This window comes from Rhinolophus sinicus, chromosome 16, assembly GCF_057876585.1.
Source record: "Rhinolophus sinicus isolate RSI-liver-muscle chromosome 16, RSI-T2T, whole genome shotgun sequence".
Lineage (NCBI taxonomy): Eukaryota > Metazoa > Chordata > Mammalia > Chiroptera > Rhinolophidae > Rhinolophus > Rhinolophus sinicus.
In genome coordinates, this window is record NC_142516.1 from 120,656,097 (window position 1) to 120,671,909 (window position 15,813).

General features: G+C 39.8%; 1 protein-coding gene across 6 annotated transcripts in view; it reads right to left on the minus strand.

Annotated features, from left to right (window-relative positions):
• The window catches only part of SLC7A2 (solute carrier family 7 member 2), a 60,288-nt gene extending 55,598 nt beyond the window's left edge, over positions 1 to 4,690 (minus strand). For 2 of the 6 annotated variants that reach the window (XM_019737961.3, XM_019737963.3), the window contains exon 1: positions 4,523 to 4,690. The gene's annotated coding sequence lies outside the window, so the exon portion shown is untranslated. The remainder of the gene's footprint in view (positions 1 to 4,522) is intronic. The other 4 variants (XM_074329725.2, XM_019737964.3, XM_074329729.2 and 1 more) reach the window with 2 other exon arrangements.
• Between the last annotated feature and the right edge of the window lie 11,123 nt (positions 4,691 to 15,813).

Consider the following 15,813-nt stretch of genomic DNA (forward strand, 5'->3'; position numbering starts at 1 on the left):
CCAAAAATGAATACAAGATAGAGCTCTCTTTTCTTCTAACTCCTGGAAGAAAGGTTACGAAATGTTCTTCCATCATCCGCCTTATTGCTCAATACCAGGTTAGGCTCCAATTCTGAAGAGCGGTGCTAGTTTGCAGCAGTAGGGTGGGTGTGCGCTCTCTTTATTTTATTTATTTATTTTTTGCAGCGGGATAGGGAGAAGGCATAAAATTAAACACATGACATCTGCAGCACTAAGTCATCACACAGGATACTATAACTTGATGATTCAATCTCGGATGCAAGAAACCCCAAGATTTTCAACACCGTATCATGTCCATGCACACCCAGAAAAACAGAACCACAGATTTCCCGGAGGAGAGAGATCCAATGTAAAAGTCTGTATAAGAACAGAAGAGATGTGACCCACATATTCAAACTCAGACTTTTAAACACAAACTGCGTTAACTGAAATCTTAAAGTCAACACTGACAGTACTTACCAACGAGAAGGCTAACTAATGGCAGCAGAGGCCATCCTCAGAAACATTTAAAGTTAAGAAGTCCCATAATCACATGTAAAACAATAGTATACTGCTTGATTCCACAGATTATTGTATAACAGTTACGTTTACTAAGTTGGACAAGAAAACTTAATAGGTAAATCGTGGTCTGATTATCTTAACTCAGCTAGGGAGAGCCTGATCCACTAGTTAGCGCCTGGTAGAAATGAACCCTCAGTTGTTGGTTTGGTTTTGTCAGTGGCATCTACCACATTTCTGCAGCCTCAACCAACACTTCTGAAATAACAGCCAGAAAGGCATTTCAAGGAAAACATAAGAAGAGTCAGGACAAATTTATTACTACCATTAAAACAAAAACACCAAGCACATGTGCTTTGGATGATGAAATCGTAAAGGAGCATCATCTTCACTTAATGACTGCACGGTCACAGACGGGCCGTGTATACGACGGTGGTCGCATAAAGTTATAGTGGAGCTGAAAGATTCCTATTGCCTAAGTGACATGTCACAGCTGTCATAAGGTCTTAGCACAACACATTACTCACGTGTTTGTGGAGATGCTGGTGTAAACAAACCCACTGCTCTGCCCGTCGTATAAAAGTATAGCACATACAATTATGTCCAGTACATAATAGTTGGTAATTGACTACGTTAATGTCTTTACTACACTGCATCATTCAGAGTGTACTCTTTCTACTTATAAAAAAAGGTTGCTGTAACACAGTATGCCGTGTTACACCAGCAGCAGCTTCACACATCTTGTGTGTACTGCATTTCTTGTATCATTTTCTCCTGAGATTGATTTACTCGTATGTTGTTTTAGACAGTAACACACTGTACAGGCCTAGGATCATGAAGCATAGACCATCCTGGTTTGTGTACGTGCACTCTATGATGTTCCCACATGATGAAATCGCTTAACATGGCATTCCTCAGAACGCATCCCTGTTGTTGTTAAGTGGCGTAAGACTACATTAGAGTGTGTTCCTTACTTGCTTTCTCGTGTAGACAGTACTGAAGTCATCTGTTTATAGGTGTTGTTACTTTCCATAAAATTACAACAAAACAAAAAACTACTCCTAAAATTCCTCAATGGAGGCTCTATCGAATGCAAAAATAATGGCAGAATCCCTGTACAATTGGATCTATGCATTACTTTTGGTTGTCTGGTGCCTGGTACAGAGCAGGGACTCAGCAATTTTCAATGAAGGAGTATACATTTGAAGACAGACATAACAGCCTTTATCAGATTATTGAAATCAGTAGCATTCATTCAACAACAAAGATATATGGGGCATGTGTTATGTGCCAGACACTGTTTTACACAGTAGCATGAAAATTTGTTAAAACAGAAGACAATGAAAAGAACAATATCATTATCTTTTTTTTTAAAATCAAGGCTAGATGTATGTGGTTTTGAATATTCAGATTAAAGGTATAGAAATGAGTTAACCACTTAGATTTTCAAAACCAGTTAGACAAGTGGTATCATGTAATTGAAATTTGAAAGTTAACTGAGTTTAGTACAGGCCTGCCTCAGAAAGATTTCAAGTTCAGGTCCAGACCACAGAAATAAAGATAGCAGAAGTACTGCAATAGAGTTGTAATCTTTTTACTGGTGGAGGGTCTTACATTCGGTTCATAAAAAAACACATCTGTGAAACACGATAAAGCGAAGCACAATAAGATGAGGTATACCTGCATTCAGCTGGGTGACAAAACATTCAAATGAGACACAAAGTACTAAACATGTTTAGAATATTTAGAAATATATCCAACTGTAAATGTTGCTTTTAATGTCTGACATGCAGTAAGTAGTCTATAAGAAGCCAGTCCTTAAAAATCAATGTTTGGGGAAACACTCATAGCATGTTTGAGGAAGAATCAAACAGCAACAGAAAGGTATTTTCAAGATTCTATTTGGAAAGTTGGTTACTAAAAGGCACCAAAGTAAAACCAGCAGATGGCTCTGAACACTTAAAAAAATACATACCTTTCTAGATAGATATGGATATATGAAACAATAAGCAAAGATAACAAAACAGAAGGGCAGGCATAGACTAGGGAAATAGAGGTCACCAGAGGAAAACTAGAAGGGAAAGCCCATTTGAAAAAGTGGGCTGGCAAGAGATGAAATGGCCACAGATGAGGGCTCCAGGTCTGGCCAGAAGAGCCAGGAGAAACAGTGACAACTTAAATAAGGAAGCATGAGAAGAGAACAAAAGCCGGGCCGTCTAGAAAGGAGACCAGGCACTCCCACTCTGCAAAGGTGAGCAGGTCTGTAGTGGAAAGCAAGAAACACGAGCTTTACAATTCTTCAGGCACATACGTTCAAATGACAAAAAATATATGAGAACAGGATATGCAAAACTCCTGAGTATTCTAGACTTTTTAAACTCCAATAGCTCCCATGTCTCCCCTCTTCCCCTAGACTATATTCTCCAGTTCAGTCCTGACTCTAAGTCCAGTGATAATGATTAGAGACTTTGGAAACAAAAGGCTTTGCTGATGTGCTCAAGAGGCCAAAGAGTCTGCAAAGTGAATCTTTGCAGGAAACAGCCAGAGTTTTACTCTGGTCTTCAAGGCTGAGGCAAACCCTAAAAGATTAAAATGCCTTAAGGTAAATGATATCCCCTAATCAAGTATAAACCAAGTATGGGGCAAGGGAGGAAACATGAAAAACCCTAATAAATAATGTGACCTCCCAGAGTCACCAACGAGCAACGTTTTAGTAAAGGGAGAAATAAATGCTTATGTTCTTCTGCACTGAGAAATCATTTCATATTAACCTTTAGTGCAATTAAAAGAAAAAAAAGAATTTAATATTACAAAAGGGAAAAACCGTAACAACCATAAGTATATAATTAGAATATTCTTACCCTGTACATCCCCTAGAAAAAGACCACAAACATAAATGTTTGCAATTTGCTGAGGAGGTAATTATTATTAATTCTGAGGGGGAAAAGAGGGGACTTAAGTTTTAAAGACCGGCTGGGGCAAGAATGAGAAAGTGTCAAGTCAGGGGACTCACACTCTAACTTCATGCCAGCCCCCACGCCCCCAAGATTCAGATAGCTTTATTTGAATAACATCTAACTATATCCCCTCATTAAAAGGCTGAGTGTTTCTGTATAAAAGACTAGACAAATCTTATTGCCAGTCCTGAAAGCGTCACATCTCCTAATCGCCGTTTTAGGCAGTTCTGCATGAAAATTTGAAAGTTTGAACATTTTTGCTCCTGAGATTTAGGTATTGGTTCCACTTAGATGACCCTGTCAGCGTATTTTTAAAAAATATCTCTAAGATACAATCTCTGAAAACGTTACTCCCTGGATTGCATGTACGCCTCAAGAGAAGTTATAAAGTTCTCTGGAGGAGCGGTATTCTGGAGTGAAGAGTCTCGTGATTGCCTAAGCGTCAAGAATAGCATTTCGAGTTCAAGGATGAACACTGAATGAATTAGGCTTTAAAAAGTACAGCCCGTCCCAAAAGGTTTAAAACTGCACCCATTCGCTTTAAAATACCCAAACACTACGACGGGTCACTTAGGTTTCCAGAACTCCAAGGGGCATTCTATGTTTAAACCAAGAACCTCAAGGGAGGGGAAGGCGACTTCAGGGACCCCTTAGTGTGCGGAAAGCTGGGAGACTCGGTCTGCCCTTCCGGAGAGGGATGCACAGGGCCCCTCTGGACAAAAGTGGCTAAAGGGCCCCCGCGGAGTCGCCGTGCCAGGCCGGCTCCCAGCTCGCGCGATCCGTGTGGCCACTGGGGACCCCGATGTCTCGGGGACCCGACGGGGACCAGCACAGCCCGGAGCGCAGCTCTAAAGACGAGTGTCCGCGGCAGCAGCCCCCTCCCGCATCCCGGGGACTCAGCGTAGCTAGAGCGAGTCCTCCGGGCAGCTGTGCGCAGCTGGACGCGGCTCTCGGAGCCCCCACCCCAGCCCTTCCGCTCCGGCCGGGGCGCCCAGGCTGCCCCTCGCCTGAGGCCCCTCCGTGTGGCCGGAGACTTGGCAACTTACTGGGGCAGCGCAGGGACGCGCGGAGGGGGCGGTGGTGGGCGAGTGGCTGGAGCGCGTCGGGGACCCGCGGCTCGCAAAGGCTGAGCAGTGATCGCCGCCTCGTAGGTCTGCGCGGAGAGGAGCGCCTGAATCGCCGCGCGGCAGAAAGCGGGCTGGGCACGTGGGCGCCCTTCTGTGTAGCCGCGCGGGGGGCGGGGGACGGGGGGCGGGGGGCGGGCGGCACCACCCCCTTCCCTCCCCCACGCTCGCTCGCCCCCACGTGAGCCCGCCTCCTGCCAGGACGGCGCGGGCCAATCCTCGAGGAAGGCGGTGTCCGGCCGCCGCGGCGCCGGGTCTGTGCACCGCGGACACTCGTGAGCTTGGTTTCGCCTGGGGCTCCGCGGGTGGGCGGCTCCAGGGACTGCGGGCTTGGGGAGCCTGGCTGAGCGGGGCGGAAAACCGGGCGAGCCCTCAATTCCTGCTTTCCCTGGCAGACCCAACCTCAGGGTCTGAAGCTGCTCCTAGCAGAGTTCATCTAAGGGGAGTCTGTCCCGTGTTTACTTTTCATTGAGAAGAATTTGTAAATAAGAAAACAGTTATAATAAAATACAGTTATGATAATGACAAACAGACTTCCGGAGGAGTGTACTTTCTCAAATCGTGCTATTTCACCAATAAAAATCACAAAGGCTTTTAAAAACGTGCAGTTGATATTTTGAAAACTCCAGTAATGTGAATAGGTAGTAATGGTTACTTGGAGGTGGGCTACAAGGAAATGACATTTGCTATTTCCAAGAGAGTAAATTGCACAATCAAGGTTCCTCATGTTGTGCTACTGTTTAGGAGTCTCTGACGAAATGAAAGCCATGATGTGAAACTGTTCATTTTAATCCAAAAGGAGGCAATGCAGACACTGAATTTCAATAATACACAGTGAGTGTGTATTACTTTTGTTTGATAGAAAAGTCTATTTTGTTTATAACTGTGGTAAATATCTCTTTATTCATTTATTAGTAAGTAATACTATTAACTTTGGTAAAGTGCCCGAGTCCTATTGATGCATTACACATAAAATTTTAATGTCATGTTCTAAATCATTCTTAATTTCTTTAAGACATGTATTCCCAAGAGAATCTGATTAAATGTTTGGGGCTTCCCTCCAGAAAATGTCACATGTAGAAAATCTCAGTGATCATTTTTGAAGTTCACGTACATCATGGAGCCATCAATGGACCACATTAAACAAGTGGACGTCTAAATAGCACCATGGCTTCAAAGGTGTCATCTGTTTTAGTAAGTATCCTAAGTAATAGAGACTCTGTCAATATAAACTTATTTTTACAGTAAATAGCAGATGCCATAGGCAAATAATCATTAGTGACATCAAGGGAAATGATACTATTGACTCTGACACCAATTTCACTCAACCCCATAAGGGCCTGGAGGCATTACACAAGAGTCACGACTCAATAAACTTTTTTCTAATTTCTAAAGATGAGGGATCTGATCTAAAATTTTTCACCTTTTTTTTTTTTAGTAGAGGTTATTTTTAAATGTAAGAAACTATTCCCTCACATGTTTTTATTTGAACACCCTGAAGGGACAGTTTGTGATTAGGCTGCAGCACAATGATTTGGAGTAAACTATTTGACATTTAGAAACCAGCAATTTAGTCAAAATACCAATCTGAGTTTATCTAGTAATCTGCCCATCTGATGTGGGTACTTCCTGAAACAAAAACACACTGTGTTCCTGTGTGTGAATAAAAAAATGATTTTATCTCTAAGCAAAAATCAGTAAGTCCTTTCTAACAAGATGTTTGATGAATATCTCAACACACTAGAGTCTTTGACTTACATATTGCTTTTCCTGTTTGAAATTATTGATTAACTGTGAATCCTGTATCTGATCTTTGGTTATTTCTCAACTTTTAAAATGTGTTTTGATGTAGAAAGAAGAGAATGTTCTCAGATCTAGTATGAGTCTCTAAAATGGACTATGACAGATGAGGGAAAATAGAATAGACTATATAGAAACAAAATATTTGAAATGAATTAAGCTATTTTGACTTCATCTTCATTTGCATTTCCTTTTGCATTACTCTATTCCTGCTACTTGGAATGGAATTAGTATCTTCTTAGCTAAGTAATGCTTTCACCCCTCCCTGTCCCCGTTTTCCCCCTCCCCCTCTCAGAAATACCTCAATCACTTTCCTGTCATCTGTCAAGCTTCTGGTATCCTTAGGAATGGAAACAGAAAATCCAATTTAGTTATTTTCAGCAGCAGTAACCTAGATCATCATCTTCCAAAGATTTCAGAAGCATTTATGCATATCTGAACTCCTAGGGAAATTGAAGGGATTTTCAAGGGACTTTTGTAGCTGAATAAATTTCACATCCTGTACTCCTACCCCTGCCAAATACAACCCAAAGTAAAGCTCATGTCCATGAGAAAGGGATTTCCTTTAACTTTCAAGACTGAATGAATTGATTCTCATTAGTTCTAATTTTGACTCCATTATCTCAGCGCTATTTCAGCAAAGACAAAAAAAATTCCCCCGTTTTTTTGTTTGTATGTTTGTTTTGCTGTTGTTGTTGTTTTTGTTTTTTTCATATGGATGGATACTAGATACTGATGCTTGTGTTATAATTGAGTAGGCTTGAAAGAGAAACAGGATTCTATTGGAGTTCCAGGCCACTAGAGTTTCAAGGGTTTTCAGGCCACTGTTGTTTTTCACCCCTGTCCCCCTTTCAAAAATGTGTGAAAAATTAAAGACAACTTTCCACTGGACACATTCCACATTTACCCATCCTTTAAGGTAAACAATAAAATATTGAAAAAGTGGTTGAAAAAATACAATAAGTCCTTATAATGACAAATTATCTTTTAAATTATTATTTTTGCTCGTCTTTTATCTAAAACCAAATAATGGTTTCGCCATGGTTTTCCATCCTGCACGGCTCTCCCTGCGAATTTCCCTGTACCCTTCACTTAACTTATTTCTGGGTTTTCTTTTCTTTGGCCATTAATCAAGAATCGCTTAGAGCTCCATGGACTCTGTGCTGGTCTCTGTTTCCTTCTGCCAGGATTCCTGCTGGGTCTGTATCTCCTCAAAAAAGTCAGCTTTCTCAGTCCAAACACCTTTAGTCAGTCTGTTGCTCTAAGCATTGGAAACTGGGGGTTTAGAAGAGAGCTCAATTGACATAAATCCTTCTCTTTCTTCCCTCAACCTTGACAAAGATTCTAATTGCTCTAGAAATTGCTTCCTAACCATGTCCAATGGACTTTTCTCAGTTCATATCTGCCTCAAATTCTCTACTTCCTCCCCATTTTTGTTTAGAAATTGTCTTCTGCCTTGGCTCCCATGATCTCTTTGTTTTCTTTCTACCATCCTGATAACTTTTTGTCCTGCCTACTAACTATGGAACTGTTAAGATTAAATTTTTGAATCATTCTTATCTCCATCCACCTTTGCAATCTTAGTTGTTATCCATTCCTAAGGCTCAGCATTGGTTCCAAAAGCTACTTTGCCAGCCTCATCTTTCATCCTTGCTCTAAATTGTGTCTCTGGTAAGATGAACTTTCCAGAACCTGAAATTATATGGTTGAAAACAAGCCTAACTCTTTATTAGACTGGTATTTCTCTATTGTTTTTCTTAATATTTTCCTGGTACTCCAGGTGCCTTAGGTTATTGTTTACTACTTTCTCTCCTTTACTTTTTTATGTTCCATCAGTCACAAAGTTCTGCTACTATTCCTCCATTTATACTTCATCACAGGTACAATCCTTTCTCTTGATTTGTATGAATTCACTACCCTAATCTCTATTCTCATCATCTTAAGACAAGTTATTGCAGTCTTCTGAAAAACTCATGGTATCTTCTCATTGATTATAGAATGAAACTAAACTCTTCTATCATAAAAAGTCTCCATCAACTACCTCAGTACGTTTTCTCAACTTATCTTTTAGACCTGTGCTGTATATAGTAGCCATTAGCCATATGTGACTCTTGAGCAGTTGATTTGTGGCTAATCCAAATTGAGATGTGCTGGAGTAAAATATACACTGAATTTCAAAGACTCAGTACAATTAAAATCATGTAAAAATGTTTCATTAATAATTTTTTTGCATATGGATTACATGTGGAAATAATGTTTGGGATATATTTATTGAGCTAAGTAATATATATCATTAGAATTATTTGCACTCATTTCTTTTGACTTCTTTTCAGAGAAACTGCTAGACATTTTTAAATTACACATGTGGCTCACCTTCTCTTTCTATTGGACAATGCTGCTTTAGATATTGGATAAGCCTATTCTGAGCTAGGCTCAGTGCAACAGACCAGAGGCCTTTTTTACAAGGAAAGAATGATCCAGACTTCGCCTACCCTTTTCAGACAAGCTGGGGAGATAAGATTGGAAAGTCAGTTATTGACACAACAGAGGGTAAATACCAAATGACTGAGCATCCTGTGGGTGCTTAAAGGAGAGTGATCCTTAAAGGTCACAGATGCCTTTCCTGAAGAAGTGGAATTTCAAAAGATCCTTGAAAGACAGGGAGTATTTCCTTTTTGCAGCTATATAAGAAAGAGAAAGGCATTCTGGGTCAGAGGAGGTGGGAAAGCACTGAGTATGCTTGGGGTACAATGTGTAGACCAATTTATCTGGGGTGAGTGCCATGCCCTGACAGGGACTTGGGTCTATACATATCCTGTCTCTGTGCACTCAACCACCTCCAGAATGATGTCTTGCTTGCTTTTCATCCATCTCTATCTCATTGCTTTCTTCCAGACTTGGCCATACTCAGAACCTGAAGCTAGAAAATAAAGGCCCGTGCATGTTGCCAGCCATATTTTTGCACTGCTTCTGAGTAAGCTTCCAGAAAGCATGCTTTAAGTGTATGTTCCTGGACAATGACCCTACATGGTGTTTTCACTGAGGATACCTTCTCCTTAACTGGGTAAACCTTTGAATGGAGAGGCCAACCCATGTAAAGAACAGAACTCAGTGTTTATTTAACTTGCCACCTACCAAGGTTGACCAATCATTCTGATTTTCCCAGGACCATCCCAGTTTTAGCACAGAAAGTTCCATGTTCCAGGAAACCCTTTAGTCGTAGGGAAACTGGGATGTTTGGTCCCCTTTACTTACTCTTGTTCCAAGCTCTGACTTTGTTTTTCATTTCTAGTCACTGCTAGAAATTAGCCTCCTGCTAATTTCATTTCTATGACAAAATATCAGAGACAGTGTAATTATGTTTAAAAAGAGTGTGGTTGCTTTCTCTGGCCACCGCAGTACTGATTTGACAATACTTATTCTTAGCTTTGGTTTTGAGATGTCCAAGGCAGGGGTGTGTGTGTGTGTGTGTATGTGTGTGTGTGTGTGTGTGTGTGTGTGTGTTACAATTATTCATATTAAATTAATTCATCTTCCATTTACAAAATATTTCACTGGGATACTGTCAAGAGGAAGTGTGTCATACACTCATTCAAATAAAGGAGGGATATTTCAATTCCAAAAAGAGAATAGAAGTCCTACCTGCAAGTAGATTTATCTCTTTATTGGAACCTAATTATCTCTGGCAGTTCCCTGTCACTTCCTCCTGAGACCTTTCCCTCACACCTTTGAATCCATGCTTCTCCTATAAGTCCCATTCTTGTTCTCAAGAGCTGTTAGCTAAAAGGCAGCATCAAAATGAAGTGAAAACCCCAAGATGTGAAATTCAGAGAAGCTGGTTCAATTCCAAGTTCTGGCACTAAAAGGGTTGCATGATTACGAAGTCTCCAAATCCCAAAGGAATGACGGCACAGTGGTGGAAGGATAGGCAGTAGATTCAAACTTTTAAGATACTGAACTGAAACCTTTCAGGTTATACCATCGATGCCATATATTCGTAAAGCTAGCTATAATAGAATCACCCACCCAAAAGTTCTTGCACAAGTCTAAAGAATATCTAAATTCTAATTTCCACTTAGCAACAACTTCTTGCACAATGCTGTGAATTCCAAGTTGCAAAACTTGGGTCTCAAAATACTCATGTGGAAAATGTTCCTGTCTAGCACCTTCCAGAGATTCTCTCAAGCCTCATCAAAATTTAAATTCTTTGAGATCAAACAATGAAAAGTAAATTAACTCTGGTGGTGGGGGGAAGGGAGAGGGAAAGTTAGGTTCTTGCTCATCATGACTTTGATGTCTTAAACTGTCTGGCTTAGGCTCACAAGATCCATCCCTTAGAAAGCTCTCTGAGTTGGTAATGAGTCCTAAAGACCTCCGGGGAGAAGTGCTTCAGAGAATATATCTTAAAAGTTCTCACCTGTTTACTTTTATATTTGGATGGGCACAGATTGATGCCTCCCAGGAAATTAAGGAGACTTAATTTTCTTGCCCTAGACAGAAAGGCAGAGTCTGTGTTAATGGTGAGCAGTCTGGTCCACCTTGCTTCTTCATACAAGTCAATGTTGGCTTGCTTAGTCACGAGGAGAACACCTGGAGTTACATAGATGAGTTGAATCTGCCGGCTCTCATGTGGCTTCTTCCCTAGTCTTGACTATCAAATTAGACCACAGTCTGCAGGGCAACTGTGCATCTTCTCCAGAAGTTTGAGAGGAAACTTGCCCTTTTGTGCTTGTACATGGAACTGGACAGACAGTTTGTACAGCCAGGCTGCACCTGAGTAAGATCCTGGCCTAATTGCAAGAGATCGTGAAATAAAAAGGCACATGCATGTTACCAGCACATGCGGCAAAGAGCACAAATTAATCCTACTGGTTGCTAACTACACCAAATATATGATATGAGAAAAAACTTGTCAACTGTATTTTCCCCTGTGAAATGGGGGAGATAATATTACTTTAACTTTTCCAAAAGATTGTGAGGAGAGACATAAGTAAGCGAAACCACAGGGAACAACTTAAGTTACTAAGGTTTTGCATCGATTCACACCCCCATCAATCTGAAATTTAGTTCCAGATACCATTTAAAGTTTAAAATCTAACTCTTAATTCTCAGGTTATGGACATAAATCATGTAATATAGTAGTATCTTTAACATTACACTGAAACAAATAAACCAAGGTTTTAAAATAAGTGACTTTTTTTTTTGAGAATGTTTTTTTTATTAGTTTCAGGTGCACAAGACAAACTAATACTTCGACGTTTATTATTTATATCCCTCACACTGTGTGAACCCCCCTCCCCCCATCCACTATCCCTCTGACATCGCACAGAGCCATTACATTTCCACTGTCTCTATTCCTAATGCTGTACTCCGCTTCCTGTAACCATATACATACATACATACACACACACACACACACACACACATATATATATATACATATATATATATATATATATGTATATATATATGTATAAAATTGTAGTTGACATTCATTATTGTTCAGCTTCAGGTGTACAGTGCAGTGATCAGGCATCTACATCATCCCTGAGGTGGTCTCCCAAATGGGACACGTGTCCATCAGATACCCTACAAAATCTTTACAACATTATTGATTACATTCCCCAAATTAATTTTCAAAACCCCGTGGCCATCTTGTGGTTACCGACTGTTTTCTAATCCCCTCACCTTCCCCCTTATCCCCACCCCCCTGCCCATCTAGCAACCCTCAGTTTTTCCTCTATGTCGCCAAAACTGTTTCTGATTAGTTCATTCACTTATTCTTTTCTTTAGATTCCGCATATAAGTGAGATCACATGGTATTTGTCTTTCTCTGTCTGACTTATTTCACTCAACATAATGTTTTCTAGGTCCATCCATGTTGTTGCAAATGGTAAGATTTCTTTCTTCTATATGGCTGCGTAATACTCCATTGTATAAATGTACCACAGTTTCTTAATCCAGTCATCTACCGATGGGCATTTCGGTTGTTTCCGTGTCTTGGCTATTGTGTATAGTGCTGCAATAAACATAGGAGTGCATAAAGATTTTTGAATTAGAGTTTTGGATTTCTCCAGATAGATACCTAGGAGTGGAATTGCTGGATCATAAGCTAGTTCCATTTTCAGATTTTTGAGATACCTCCATACTGTTTTCCATAGTGGCTGCACCAATCTGCAATCCCACCAACAGTGCACAAGCATTCCCTTTCCTCCACATCCATGCCAGCACTTGTTGTTTATTGATTTATTGATGATAGCCATTTTGACTGGGGTGAGGTGGTATCTCACTGTGGTTTTTATTTGCATTTCTCTGATGGTTAGTGAGGTTGAGCATTTCTTCATATGTCTGTTTGCCATCTGTATGTCCTTTTTAGAAAAATGTCTCTTCATGTCTTCTGCCCATTTTTTAATTCGGTTGTTTGATTTTTTGGAGTTGAGTTGAGTGAGTTTTTTATAAATTTGTGATATTAACCCCTTATCAGATATATCATTGGCAAATATCTTTTCCCAGTCAGTAGGATCCCTTTTTGTTTTATTCATGGTTTCCTTTGCTGTGAAAAAGCTTTTTAGTTTGATGTAATCCCACATGTTTATTTTTTCTCTTACTTCCCTTGCGCGAGGGGATATATCAGTAAAAATCTTACTCCGGGTAATGTCTGTGAAGTTTCTTTCTATATTTTCTTCTAGGAATTTTATGGTTTCAGATCTTACATTTAAGTCTTTAAGCCACTTTGAATTTATTTTTGTTTAAGGAGGTGGTCCAGCTTCATTTTTTTGCATGTGTCTGTCCAGGTTTCCCAGCACCATTTATTGAATAGACTGTCTTTACCCCACCATACATTCTTGTTTCCATTGTCGTAGATTAAATGGCCATATAGACATGGATTTATTTCTGGACTCTCTATTCTGTTCCATTGATCTGTGTCTGTTTTTATGCCAGTACCATGCTGTTTTGATTACTGTAGCCTTGTAGTATAATTTGGTGTTGGGTATTGTTATACCTCCCACTTTGTTCTTATTTCTCAAGATTGCTGAGGCTATCCGGGGTCTTTTATGGTGTCCTATAAATTTTAGGATTATATGTTCTATTTCTGTGAAAAACGTCGTTGGTATTTTGATAGGAATTGCGTTGAATATGTATATTGTGTTAGGCAAAAAGTGACTCTTTTAAACCGGATTGATTTGCCAAGCAGCCCTTCACCAGTGGTTCATGATTGGTGCCACCGCCACGGGTCAGCAGCAGTGATGGTCAGAATGTGACCCATGATCCACTAATTGACTAAAAGGACTTCAGCACACTGGTCATGCTCCTTCCCCTTCTGCTGGCCCTGTGTCGACCTTCTTTCTAGCATTCTTACGGTTCGGGGATCCTTAGTGCAAACAACAACTAGCAGAAGTAAAATAGGAGAGGAGAGAAAAATCTTGAAATTATAATATTTTAATTTTAAATTCTCAATCATGTTGCAGTCTATGTAGGTATGTGATAATTATTGAAAGTATGCAAAAATATGTTTGCATTTGTTATGAAATACATCTAAGTATGGGTCTCAGGAAAATCTACTGGGCCCCCAGTTCCAATGCTGCAATTTCTGCCTCCCCCAAGGCCAGGCAGATAACACCAAACTTTGAATCTAGTTGGGCATCAGATAATAGTAAGACGGAGAGAAAGAAGCTATGGAACTGAGAAAGCATTCAAATACAAAAATTTAAAAACACTGAGCCAGACAGGCAATACACAAATACAGGCTGAATTAGGCCTCAGGGCTGCAAATTTTCAACATCTGTTCTAAAGGTTACTCATATAATCATGCATTCAATTGAAATCATTTATTAAAATTATTTTTTAAACCCATTCGCTACAGGCTTAGTGGCTATTCATTTTCTGTACTATTCTAGTATGGTATTCCCTTTAAGGTACTGTTTTATTTGTTGTTTTTTAAACAAATATAAAGTTAATATAAATTTCTTTCAAAAAAGTTACATAAGCATATTTCCCATGGGAAACTCCACTTGTTTGTGTGGGAAATTATACAAAGGAGTTTATTAGCAATAAGATTCTGCATGATCATCAGACTAGCAAAGTAATCTTTTTTTTTTAACTGAGTGCATATTCTAATCCTCCTGTATAAAGTATGTGAATAAAATCTTTGAAGTACCGTTGAAGAGGCCATCTTGGCTAAATTGAACTTGACAGTGCCCCTTTATTTAGTTCCAATGTGATTAGACTGTACGGCGCATATAGAATCACAGAAAATACTGGTTTAAAATAGGATTCAATGAGTACATTCCAGCATTAGATAAAGCAGCTTGGGACAATAAAACCGATGTTGAATAAAAGCTTCAACAGTCAAAATTTAACATTTCCTTTTTTATTTGGTTGGGGAAGTGCAGTTTGATAGAATGTTTCACATCATTTTATATTAAAAAAGGGTTGGCAGGAATATGTAAGGGGGTAAACATTTGTTTTTCAACTGTATGTTGTAGACCCATAAGGTCTGGCTAGCTTTGCCCTGCATAACCCCAGGAAGTGCCATTCATGTGGACGACAGTGTGAAAGGGTTTAGGCAGAGTGTAATTGACACAGCCTTCAAAGCCGCTTCATTGAGGAGTCAAGGGTGAAACAAGCTGTCCCACATCGGTACAATTCTTAAAGAACCGGAATTTGTCCTTTTAAGTACCCACATTTAAAATGCCTGTGTGTATGTATGTATTTATAAATAAGTATTTCAAATGGATTTTTAAAACTAGCATGCAATTTCCTGGACTCTTAAAGAGACTATGCAGAAGACATTTTCTTGTACCTTTGGGTCGTGAGGATGAGCACGCAAGTGATCAGAAACTGTTTTGTACTACGTATACGGTACCGCAATGGCTACTGAAGTGTGCGTGGCTAACGACCACCTTGACGGTGTATTAAAAATGTTCTTGCCATGTCTTTAAAGGAAGGACAACTAGCTAGAACACTTCATTTGGGTTTTCCCAGAAACAAACACTGAGACAAGGATTTTACTGCCAGAAATTTATTTGGGAGGAATAAGGGAACAGGGGATTAAGACAGCAAAGGAAGGAAGCTAATAAAAGGTGTGTTATCTAGAAAATTATTACATTGACAAGTGGTGCTTAATCCTTTGGGAAACAGTGTAGATGATCTAACTCAGAATTATCTCACTGAGGGAGAGAGAAATGGGATAATTTCCATCAAATTTGGTCCAGGACTTCTCCCGGGGGCTGTTAACTACCCCAGAACATGGGTAAAAGTGCATTCATGACCAGAGAAAGCTCCTACAAAGGGATGCAAGACATAGCTTTCCTTGTCCTTATTACATAGTAGTAACCCTGTATCTCCATGTTAACCAGGGCTTCCTTCTTTGCTTTGCTTATTTGTCTTCTGGAATAAGAAGCTGAAAACGA